Consider the following 12,615-nt stretch of genomic DNA (forward strand, 5'->3'; position numbering starts at 1 on the left):
AAATGAGTTATAAAAGAGAAATACTACGTCTTCGCCTACTTTTTTCCCCCTTGCCTAGCTGCAAAATGATAGTCACTATCTTAGCGTGCTTATAAACAGACTGGGTCTGGGCCAGGTTCAAGCATGTTTTTTAACTCTGACATATTGAATGTGTTTGCTACAATGTATTTTTAGGACTGCTCAGTTAAAATGATTTGCAGAAGAAAAAAAATATCTTTATCAATAGAGAAAAAGTAAGTTGTCTTTTCAGAAAACAAGTTGTTTCATTCTGGTTTGGGTTTTGGTTTTTTTTCCAGCTTTGTGGAGCTTACAAGATTGAAGCTTGGTGAAAACTTTTGCTTTGTTTTGTTCTTTTTTAGTTAAAGGTGACCTTAATAAAAATGTGGATTTGATCATACAGTTTGATCTAAATTCACAGAATATTGCCCACTAGGGAGGAAAAATACAGGGCTCATTGCTTAAAGTGACAAAGATATATTTTACTTTTTAACTTTACAAAAAAAAAAAAAGAAGAAAAAAAGAACCATTATCCTTTCTCTCTATTTGCCTTCTAATTTACAAAATGATCTATACTCATAGTTCTAGCTGTGACACTTCTGAAAGGCTCAATTTGCAATAGCTGGTGTACAATTATATTGCATTCTAAAAAGTAATAAGAAGCCTAAAGAAACACAGGTGTAATTGCCTTCTTGTGTATTTATATCTGTGCAAACATTTCACATACAGAAAGTATAGTGGCTAGAAAAAGAGAAATTGCTGTGAAATTCTTGTGTACTTCAATGTAGTTAGCATCCCCAGGTTCCTTTTTCGTTATGAAGGAGTATTGGTCTCAAAAGCCTCACTTTTCTCTTTCAGACATACTGACATCTTAGTGAAGGAATAGGCCAGAAATATCACACCCAAATAATTTCAAAGTATATAATAATTTTTGCATGCATTTTCCTGACTTTTAGTGCCCATATCAAAATATAATCAAGATTATGCTTGTTTCCTACAGTTAAAAATTCTGATTAATTTTAAATCTTTGTATGAAGATACATTTTCATTCAAATACATTTCATTCACTCATTCCAAACATCTTTTCCTCTGCACTTCACTGAAACAGTCTATGAGTTACTATTCTGACGTTGCAGGATGAACTCCCTTTTAAATGTGTGATATACAGACCTTAGGATGGTCTATGACTTGCTTAACCTTGAATGATCCATGACTCCATTTAATCTCAGATATTCTGATACTTGGCTAATTCTCAAATAGACAGGAAGAGACGTAGATAAACAGTGAGATCACCAGTTATAAAACTCTCAATCTGTTGTTAAAAATAAAGCACAAAAGGGAAACAGACACACACACCCCTCCAAACAAACAAATAGAACAAACAAAAAGAAAGATTATCTGGTCTTATTCCAGTACACTGAAGAAACATCTCAGCTGGAACAATAAGAAATACTCTCTAAATAATAAATATATACTCATTTTTTATCCAGTATCTGGCAGTGGTATGCAGAAAAATATTTATTATGAAAGAAATTTAGTTTCAAGCCAGATATTCTAAGTCCTGGCAGTAGATCAGATAGTTCAGAAATTATATACTTGTTACTTGCTAAATGTGTCAGTATATAGGTACTATTACTGTGGTTCTGTGATAACTCTAAGTAATACTAAGAAGTGAGTGAATGCTCATTCAGAGTTGATATCAACTTTTGTAGAGAATGCTTTATAAAAATTACTCTCGATTAAGAAATTATACAGCCTTACATCTGCTGCCATCCCACATACAAAAAATGGCAATAAAAGGAGTTAAAATGACAATACAGACATGCACTCCTCCCCTTTGCATCCTTTGAACGTAATATATAGTATTCTTATTAATTCAAAACATAGCTAAGAATATTGTTTCCAGATTCTTATTTTTCTTTGTAAGGGTCTCTGGAGTTTGGTAATGAGAACTGGTAAATACTTAGAAGCACACCAAGACACATGCAGATGTTGAGACTGTCTGTAGAATTAACTATTTTTCAGCAATTTTCTTCAAATGCACATGTACATAGTAAGAAATAGTCAAACCTTTTTATATTCATGATCATTGAATTCTACAAAGCAAAAAGCATATTTAATTTGTCTTCCCTCTACTATTGCAGGGGAAGTTTTCAATAAAATGTATCATAAGAATAATAAGATGAAAATCGCATTTTTATGTATTTATATAAAATATTTCAGCCTACTGTTTCTGAGAAGAATGCATAAAATACAGACAAATTTATATAATATAGCTGAAATTTTGACAAGGAGAAAACTTGTCTTCTGTGTTCTCTTCTGAAATTAGAATAATATAAATTACAAAACAGTATTAAATTTCAAAATATATTTTATAATCCATCATGCCTTTATTGTAAAAGATTGTGATTCAGATAAAATGGGGTTTAAGAAAACTCATCCGTTTTGCTCTATTGCTCTAAAAGTGTACTTTGCCTTTAATATATATTTCAATCTGAAGAGCGACATACAGGCAAAATGAAAACAAATGACAGTGCTATCTCCAAAGAGACAATGCGTTATTTCAAAATGTATGAAAAGGCCCTTGTTCTGCCCTTATGACAGTTAAATGATCAAAGTGAGACAGGCAAAAACCATAGTTAACTCATTCAAGGAGACATGAAAAGTGACCCTCCCTTTTTTTCTTCATTGTGGAGAGAAAGATAGAGGATAATGGGGATTGAAGAAATAAGTTTGTGTGTGTGTGTGTTGGTATGTGTGTGTTTTATTGAAGCTTTGCTGTGGTGCATGCAAAATGAAAACAGCAGGTCTGAATAGGAAAAAGAGAGTTTGGGTTTACAGGGATGTCCAAATGCCAGTTAAAAGGAAAAATAAAAAAGATTGGGTTTTAACCTCATTCACCTCATAAGATGGTGGGTATATAGTAAACATTAAATAAGATTAAAAAATAAAATAATCAGATAACATGTTGGTAGCACCAATAATGAAGTCAGTGGATAGATGTCTTTTTGTCCAATACTGTTTCTTATTTCTGGATTAATATCTACTTTGAATGCAGAAGTAGTCTGTTTTCTTTGAAATTTTAGTAAATTTTTTATCGTTTCCCCCAGTATCAATGGAGCATTTGAAACATTATGCTTGAAACAGTAACCTTTGATGTCCATCTAACATAAAGCATTATGGAGGTTTTCTTTCTTTTTTAAAAGCTAGTATCAGGAGATACCTAAATGTTGCAGCTGTACCAGTCTGTATTAAATAGTTACTTTGTCAAATAAAACATTGATAAGTCGAATCTATTAACATATAAATGTATTCAATTGATTAGAAATATTATACAGGGCCCCTGTATTCAGCCAAAAACATGGAATTCCTTTGACAGTGGTATTGTAGGTTTTAAACTGTTTTCAGTCTCTATATGTGCACATAGCCTCAATAAAATAGAAGTCCAACATTAGAAAGATTTCTTACTTTACGATATTTGTCATAGTAGATTATAGCAATTAATTTCTATGTTACACAGAATTCATTTAAACTAGTATAAGGAGCTAAACATTCCATAGGTTGTTTGGACATTATTTGATTTTAAATCACAACATGAAGCACTGCAGATTGTCACCTTTTTCTGTGTAGACTTAAAGTGTAAGGTGATTGTTTACAGTGTGTGGAATGTATGTAACATATAATATGTGAGTGCCTGTCCTTTCAAGAGCTGAGTGACAAGAATGAGAAATGGTCTTTAGTAGTGGTGACTGCACTTCTAGCCCAGATGACAAGTCTGTGGGGATTTCCCTGGAGGACAGTATGAAATTGAGAATCACAGCAGTGACTGGAGCTAAGGTAAAGAAGAGCACCGTTATTACGTATTTTTTTAATGAAAAACATAATTTCTCTGAAATCTGGAAATAGATACTTAAACTTTAGATTGATTGCATTTTTTTTTTTTTACAGAGATCAAGAGAGAATACTGGCATTTCAAAAAAGTTATTCTCCAACAACTCTTATGTCCTATTTTTTTGTTATTATACTGTTTATAGAAAGATTTACATCGTGCTGTACCAGTCTCCTGTGGCACAGCTGTACTAAAATTGTGATAATTCATCAAAAAGTCACTGATTATTTTGAGGATAATATCTTTATATCTATATGTAAATACTTTTTCCACTCTGAATTCTTGTTTCATGATGAAACAGAGGGCCCTGTATTTATTTATCCAATACATTAATCAGTCTTGCAAACCATCCTTTCAAGTTATTGAAAACTTATTTACAAGTCTCCAACATCACCATGTAAAAATATTCAAATATTGCAATTCTGAATATTCCATAGTATGCATTTTGTTCTTAAAAACATATTATTTGCATGTATTATGTGCAAACAGACATGCACAAAGGAACTCTCATAGTTTCACCATGATAAAGATTACTATGGAATTTCTGCATACACTGACACAAGTTTGATGAGGAACTGTTCCATTTTCTTCCCCTCCTCCTGGTCCGTGTTTCCTTACATCCACCTTTCATAACATCATAAAGATGTTATTGTTGTGTGTGTAATAATTTTTCTTTCACCTTTCCATTTGTCTACCATTAACACAGGATCACAAAATCACAGAGTAACTTATGTTGGAAGGGACCAGCTCCGAAAAAGGACCAACTTCATGATGCAGTAATAGTAGAAGGAGTGAAAATGAGCCTGCAAAACCAGGGATGAGGATACAGAGAGAGGCATTTTAATGTTTTATCTCTTTTTCACACTATTGCCTAAATCTATGTTAATTAACAATAAATTGTTTTTCCTGAATTTATTTTGCCCATGATGGTAACTGCTAAGTGATGTTCTCATCTTTATCTAGACCTATAAGTGTTCGTCATATTTTCTTCCCTGTGTGAGCATCTTACTGTTGGCTAAGGTTTCTCACCACAAACCCATGGGGTCAGTTCAATCAAGCTGTTGAGGACCTTGAGGACCTTGCCCCGCCAAGTTCTGCGTATCACCAGGGATGGAAATTCCACACCTCTCTCAGAAACCCTTCTGATAAACCTGTTTTTTTCTGCACCTAGTGAGAATAACTTACGTTATAACTACTGTCTATTTCTTCTTACCATGTTGTTGTGCACCTCTAAGAAGAATTTGGGTCCACGTCTCCAAGATTTGCTGGTAGTTATTAGTGTTAATTCCTCTATTTTTTTTCTCTTTTTAAGTTTGAACCAAAGCCAGTCCACTTAGCCTTTCCTTGCACTTCATGTTTTCCAGTCCCCTGAACATTTGATGGCTCCTTGCTGGGTGCACTCCAGTATGTTGATGCCTTTTTTTCTTGTGCAAGGAGGTTCAAAATTAGATGAGACACATCAGATGTAGCCTCGCAAGTTGCAAACGGAGGGAAAAAATAATTTCCATCAACTCAGAGGCTGCGATCTCACTGATGCAGCCAAGATCTTGGTAAGCATCTTTGCTACAAGGAACCATTGCTGGCTTACATTTCAGCTCATCTGTTAGAGCCCCAGTGTCCCCTTCTGCAAAGTTGCTTTATAGGCAGTCACTCTCTAGCCTGTTCTGGTGCATGGGATTATTCCATATGTGTGACTTCTCCTTTGACGCTGCTGAACTTCACGAGATTTCTGTCAGTCCTTTTCCCAGCCTTTTGTAGTCCATCTGAATAACAGCTCTACCCTCCAGCATAACGGTTGCTTCTCTCTATTTGGTGTCACCTGCAAAGCTGCTCAGAGTGTACTCCATGCCATCATTCAAGCTTTTATCACAGGCATTACTTAGTGATGGCTTAAATATTGATCCTTGAGGGGAAGCACTCGTTATGAGCTAGATTTCTATTAGTTACCTGTTGTAGCAATGATGATCGCACTTTGAACACCATCATCTAGCCAGTTTTCTGCTTATCTTATTTTCTATTTATCCAGTCCATGCTTCATTATTTTTGCTTTGAGGACAATATGAGATATTGATTGTTGACTTCCTATAAAGTAGCTTTGTAGAAGTCACAATGGAAATGTGCTGGGGCAGAAGAGCAAGATAATTACAAGAGTAATGGTGAACAAGATGAAAAGGTTTAAATTCTTTGCTGAAGTCAAGTTATGTGACATCATATAATTCCTCTTTAACACTGTGTTTCACATCATCTAGTTACGCAGTACTTTCCCCTATTTCTTCTTGTCTTATAACCATTTTGTTTGTCTTATACCCTTTATTGGATCTATTCCTCCATTTCTCCTAGTTTTCAGTCCTCTTTTGTAATATTCCTCTCCTCCTTGTTTCTTCTGGAAGTTCAGTGCTCGATGAGCCCCTATTTTTCATCATTTTTTTCTGATTTCTCAGTAATAAAAGGGCCAGAAAAGGTTCAAACTTAAGCTAAATCAAAATAACATTAATTTTACTTATAGAAAATGAAGGAAAATGTGTTCACATCTCTCAAGGCACACTGCAACTCTGAACTCAATAAAATGTTCAGGAGACAGCCATTTCTGCTGTAAACTCATAGCAACATTTAAGAGTGAAACAGGCTTTCCTGTAATTTCAAGTCTGTTGACAATAGGAGGACACTACATTTTTAAGCCAAGAAGATTTAAATTGCAAAAAAAAATTCAAAAAATTGTGAAGCATAATCAAAGGCAAGAACTACAGCAAGTGGATTCATCAGTCTCAAAGCCTTTTGGAATTTTGATATGGTTTTCTTTATCTGCTTCCAGCTAGCCAGGAGAATAAAATGAAATTTGACTTCTGGCACTAGTGCGGACTATTTCCAAAGTGGTAAAGATATAATAAAGTTATAAACACCCTGAAAAAACTGGTTATGTAAGATACATGGAATTCTGGGAAGGGCAAGTTATTCCCTTGGCTTTGAAAGAGCGCAGCAAATCGATTTTGATTTGAAATTTGTAGAACTGTAAACACAGGGTATGCTCTAAGAATTTTTCTGGATTTTTAGCTTGTGTATGCTTGATTTCTCAGCTCTACATGATATAATTTCCTCTGCTTAGTCAAAAACAGTGTACTGATTTGGTTTGCAAGTAGAAAAGATTTATATGTGTATCTAATTCTTTACAGCAAATTCATTACCTGTGGCTGAAAGGATAATTCTGTGTGTAAGGGGATTTTGAACTCAACTAAACTGAAACAACATCACTTAAAGGAATGAGTAAATATGTATGACCAGAAAAAAAAGTAAACTTGTAGAGTTTGATGCCATGGAATGAGGTTTAATGTACCCTTGCTCCAATTTTCAGGTGTAATAGGCTGTCACAAATCAAAATCTCCTCAGTAGCAGTCAGTTCACTATGGAAATGTCCTAAAGGCAGAAGAGCAAGATAATTTCAAGAGTAATGGTGAGCAAGATGAACAAGATAATTGTCATTGAAATTGAGGATTTCTTTTTTTTTCTTTATTATCAATAATGTTGCTATAGTTACAGATGGATGCTGATTAAAAGTTATACATTCATGTTAGATTTTCCAAACAAAGAAAAATTTGAATTACTGTTGTTTTCTCTTTGTTGTATTTGTGACGTCATCAAATCAAAGCAAAGAAACAAAAAACATATGGTTTCTCGTATTTGTAGGAAGTAGTCATTTTGTCAAGCAAAAATAATGAATTAATTTTAAAGAACTATGAACCCAGAAATACTTTTTGTATTTATATTCTTACTAAAATAAAAAAAAACCCTTTTAAGATAAAACAGATTTAAAAATCAGATACTTTTATAATTACAGAGTCAAAGTTAATAATTACACAGATAGCTGCTGAATCATAGAATCATAGAATGGTTTAGGTTGGAAAAGACCATTTAGCCCATTGAGTCCAACTCTAAACCTAACACAGCTAAGTCCATCACTCAACAGTGCCCCTAATGTTACACCTACAAGTCTTTTAAATACCTCCATGGATAACGATCCAACCACTTCCCTGGGCAGCCCATTCCATTGCTTGACAACTATTTTGCTAAGTAATTTTTCATAATACCCAGTGTAAACCTCTCCTGGTGGAACCCAAGGACATTTCCTCTCATCTGATCACTTGTTACTTGGGAGAAGAGACTGCCACCCACACCATTACAATCTCCTTGCAGGTAATTGCACAAAGTGACAAGGTGGTTCTTCAGACTCCTTTTCTTCAGACTAAACAACAACAGTTCCTTCAGCTGCTCCTCATAAGATTGTGTTCCAGATTTTCACCAGTGTCATTGCTCTTTTTTAGGTATGTTCCAGGAGCTTAACCTCTTTCTTGCAGTGAAAGACTCAAAAGTGAAAACAGTATTCATATTACGGCCTCATCAGCACCAAGTACAGGAGGGCAATAGCTTCCTAGACCTGCTGGCCACACTATTTCCGATGCAAGCCAGGGTGCTATTGGTCTTCTTGGCCACCTGGGCACACTACTGATTTGGTGCAGCAGCTATTCAGCTGACTCTGTTCAGACAGCTATTGAACAACACCTCCAGGTACTTTTCTGCTGGACAGGGTTCCCACCACTCTTACCCAAGCCTGTAGCGCTGCATGAGATTGACTTGGCTGCTGGATGAGGGAAAGGCTGTGGATGTGGTCTTCCTGGACTTCAGTAAAGCCTTTGACACAGTTTCTCACAGCATTTTGCTTCGGAAAATGTCAGCCTCTGGCCTGGACAGGCACACACTCTCCTGGGTGGAAAACTGGTTGGATGGCCGGGCTCAGAGAGTGGTGGGAAATGGTGTGAAATCCAGCTGGAGGCCAGTGACAAGTGGGGTTTCCCAGGGCTCAGTGCTGGGTCCAGCCCTGTTCAATGTCTTTATCAATGACCTGGATGAAGGCATTGAGTGCACCCTTAGCAAGTTTGTGGACGACACTAAGCTGGGTGGAAGTGTCGATCTGCTGGAGGGTAGGGAGGCTCTGCAAAGGGATCTGAACAGGCTGGATTGCTGGGCAGAGACCAATGGCATGAGGTTTAACAAGGCCAAATGCCGGGTCCTGCACTTGGGGCACAACAACCCTATGCAGTGCTACAGACTAGGAGAAGTCTGTCTAGAAAGCTGCCTGGAGGAGAGGGACCTGGGGGTGTTGGTTGACAGCCGACTGAATATGAGCCAGCAGTGTGCCCAGGTGGCCAAGAAGGCCAATGGCATCTTGGCTTCTATCAGAAATGGTGTGACCAGCAGGTCCAGGGAGGTTATTCTCCCTCTGTACTCGGCACTGGTGAGACCGCTCCTCGAATACTGTGTTCAGTTCTGGGCCCCTCACCACAAGAAGGATGTTGAGGCTCTGGAGCGAGTCCAGAGAAGAGCAACAAAGCTGGTGAGGGGGCTGGAGAGCAGGTCTTACGAGGAATGGCTGAGAGAGCTGGGGTTGTTTAGCCTGGAGAAGAGGAGGCTGAGGGGAGACCACATTGCTCTCTAGAACTACCTGAAAGGAGGTTGTGGGGAGGAGGGTGCTGGCCTCTTCTCCCAAGTGACAGGGGACAGGGCAAGAGGGAATGGCCTCAAGCTCCGCCAGGGGAGGTTTAGGCTGGACATTAGGAAAAAATTCTTCATAGAAAGGGTCATTGGGCACTGGAACTGGCTGCCTAGGGAGGTGGTTGAGTCACCTTCCCTGGAGGTGTTTAAGGCATGGGTGGAGGAGGTGTTAAGGGGCATGGTTTAGTGTTTGATAGGAATGGTTGGACTCGATGATCTGGTGGGTCTCTTCCAACCTGGTTATTCTATGATTCTATGATTCTATAACTTGAATGTCATCCGCACACTCACTGAGAGTGCACTCAATTCCCTCATCCACATCATTGATAAAGATATTAAACAAGATTGGACCTGACACTGAGGAACACCACTTGTGACCAGACACCAAATGGATTTAACTCCATTCACCACAACTCTTTGGGCCTGGCTATACAGCCAGTTTTTTAACATGTGAAGAGTACACCTGTCCAAGCCATGAGAAATTAGCTTCTCCAGGAGAATATTGTGGGTAATAGTGTCAAACATTTTACTGATGTCAAGGTAGACAAAATCCACAGTCCTTCCTCATCCATGAACCAGTCACCTTGTCATAGAAGGAGATCAGATTAGTCAAGCAGAGCCCGTGTTTCATAAACCCGTGCTGACTGGGCCTAATCATCTGGTTGTCCTGTACAGGACACGTGATGGTGCTCAGAAAGGTCTGTTACATGTTACCTGGCCCTGAGTTCAGGCTGACAGGCCTGTATTTCCCTGGATCCTCCTTCTGACTTTCTTGTAGATGAGTGCCACATTTGCTGACTTCAATTTCACTGGGATGTCCTTGGTTAACTAGGAGTGCTGATAAATGATGGAAAGTGGCTTTGTGACGACTTCCACCAGCTCCTACAATACTTTTGGGTGAATCCCACCTCGTTTCACAGACTTATGTATGTAATTAGTATAACAGATCACTGATCATTTCACCTTGCATTACTGGGGCTCCATTCTGCTCTCCATCTCTGTCCTCCATCTCAGGCATCTGGGTACCTACAGAAAAATGGTCTTGCTTTTAGGGACTAATGCAAAGAAGGCATTAAGTACTTCAGCCTTTTCCTTATCCTTTGTCACGAAGCCTCCTTTCACATCCAATAAAGGACGGAGATTCTTCTTAGCTCTTCTTTTGTTGTCAATGTATTTATAGGAACATTTTATATTGCCTTTTACAGCAGTAGCCAGATTAAGTTCTAGTTGGGTTTTAGTCCTGGTTTTATCCCTGCATAATCTCACAACGTCCTTGTAGTCCTTCAAGGACACATCCTTGGTTGTAAAAGAGAATTTTATATTTGCACTACATAAATTTTAGGAATAGCTGTTATCATTTTTATCTCAAGTTCTAAACTCCATCTAATCCTATGTCTAAACTTTTGGATAAAAACTGTAGAATACACACATCTATATTTATATAAATTATGTATATATGCATGCAAATACCTATTTTCAGGTACAGGGATTTTTTTTTTAGTTTACTATTTCAAATATATATATAAAAAACAAGTTTCCAGTTTCTTGTGGAAGCTGGAAATGTGAAAAAAGGTAGATTTCTACAAGTCAAAGATCTCTTTTCCACTATGAGACTAAGGTACAAATTTAATCAGCAGATTTTTTGTGATTTCATCAAGGAAATTTGGTTCACAGATTCAATCAAAGAAACATTTAAAGTGATGTATTTTCCTAAAAATATCTACAATTGAAAATGCACTTCAAATCCCATTTTGGAGATCCTCCATAAAGATCATCAGTCAGGATAAGGTTATGAAAACTTTCAAGGCATATAAACATTCTTACAGTTCAGCTCCACCTTGAGGGTTCTTTGGAGCTTAGAAAGCTATCAACAAGATGTTAACTGACTGTATATTAAAACATTACTTTCCGCTTCAGTGGACGTTATTCACATTTCATTTTCATCTTTTTCAAACACTGAACTGTGAATTACTTTCAAAACATAAAACTTGACATTCATATACATTTATATTAATGAGTTTAATGCTACATGTTTGGTGCCAGCTTTAATTTCAGCCATAACATCTGAGTCAGTAGACATCATGCTTACCAATTATTTTGTTATGAACAGAAATACAATCCTGTCAATGGGGGAAAAAAACCAAAAACAAAACATAAGAGAAGACTTTAGGAAAAAACATCTCCTCATCACAGAATGTAAATACTTCTCCAGCAAGTTTAACCTAAGTTTAAAATATGGCATAATATACATCAAAAAAAACCACCAAAACAACACAAAGCTATCTGAAAAAAAATAGTAAAGTGTTCAGATGTTTCCAAGCTAAACAGAATTCCTTGAACATTCTCAGTTATACATTTTTATTTTATAGTTTAGCTATAATTTAGTGTAGATAAAGTAGAATTTTCTAAAAATATCTTCTTGCCAGTTACAGAAGCAATTCTCTATGGATTAATACATATTTTTATCCTTAAATACATCTTATACACCCAATGAATGTTAAAAATAGTTTATTTGCATAATTTTAGTGCTGGGAATACAATTTCTTTAATCACTCTCCAACAGTCTATTCAGCTTTTTCTTTGAACTGATATAACTCATTGGCCCAGTACTTGATGAGCACAGACACTGCATAAACAGGGATATAAACAAAGCAGAGACATTCATTGCTTTTTTGCCCCTGCCTTCAATACAGATGATGGGCTCAGGCTTCCCCAGAGCCCTGGCCTACAGTACCAAGACTGTGCAAATGATAAACTTCAATCAACCCCAAACTTACATAGGATTTGCTGCTGCAGTAGGATCCCTATAAGTCAATGAAGCCTGACGGGATTCATCCAAGGGTACTTGAAGAGATGACTGATGTCATAGCAAGGCCTCTCTCAGTGATTTTTCAATATTCTTGGGAATCTGGAGAGGTGCCAGTTGACTGGAAGCTGGCAAATGTTATCCCTATCTTCAAGAAGGGCAGCAGAGATGACCCCAGTAAATACAGGGCTGTTGGTCTCACTTCAGTGCCTGGTAAGATAATGGAGAAGAATATTCTGAGAGCTACTGAAAAACATCTGAAAGACAACACATTCATTGGTCCAGGTTTATAACGGGAAGGTCCTGATGGACAAACTTAATTTCCATCTATGACAAGGTTACCCACCTATCTGATCAAGAAAAAATAGTTGATGTAATC

This window comes from Phaenicophaeus curvirostris, chromosome 1, assembly GCF_032191515.1.
Source record: "Phaenicophaeus curvirostris isolate KB17595 chromosome 1, BPBGC_Pcur_1.0, whole genome shotgun sequence".
Taxonomy (NCBI): Eukaryota; Metazoa; Chordata; class Aves; order Cuculiformes; family Cuculidae; genus Phaenicophaeus; species Phaenicophaeus curvirostris.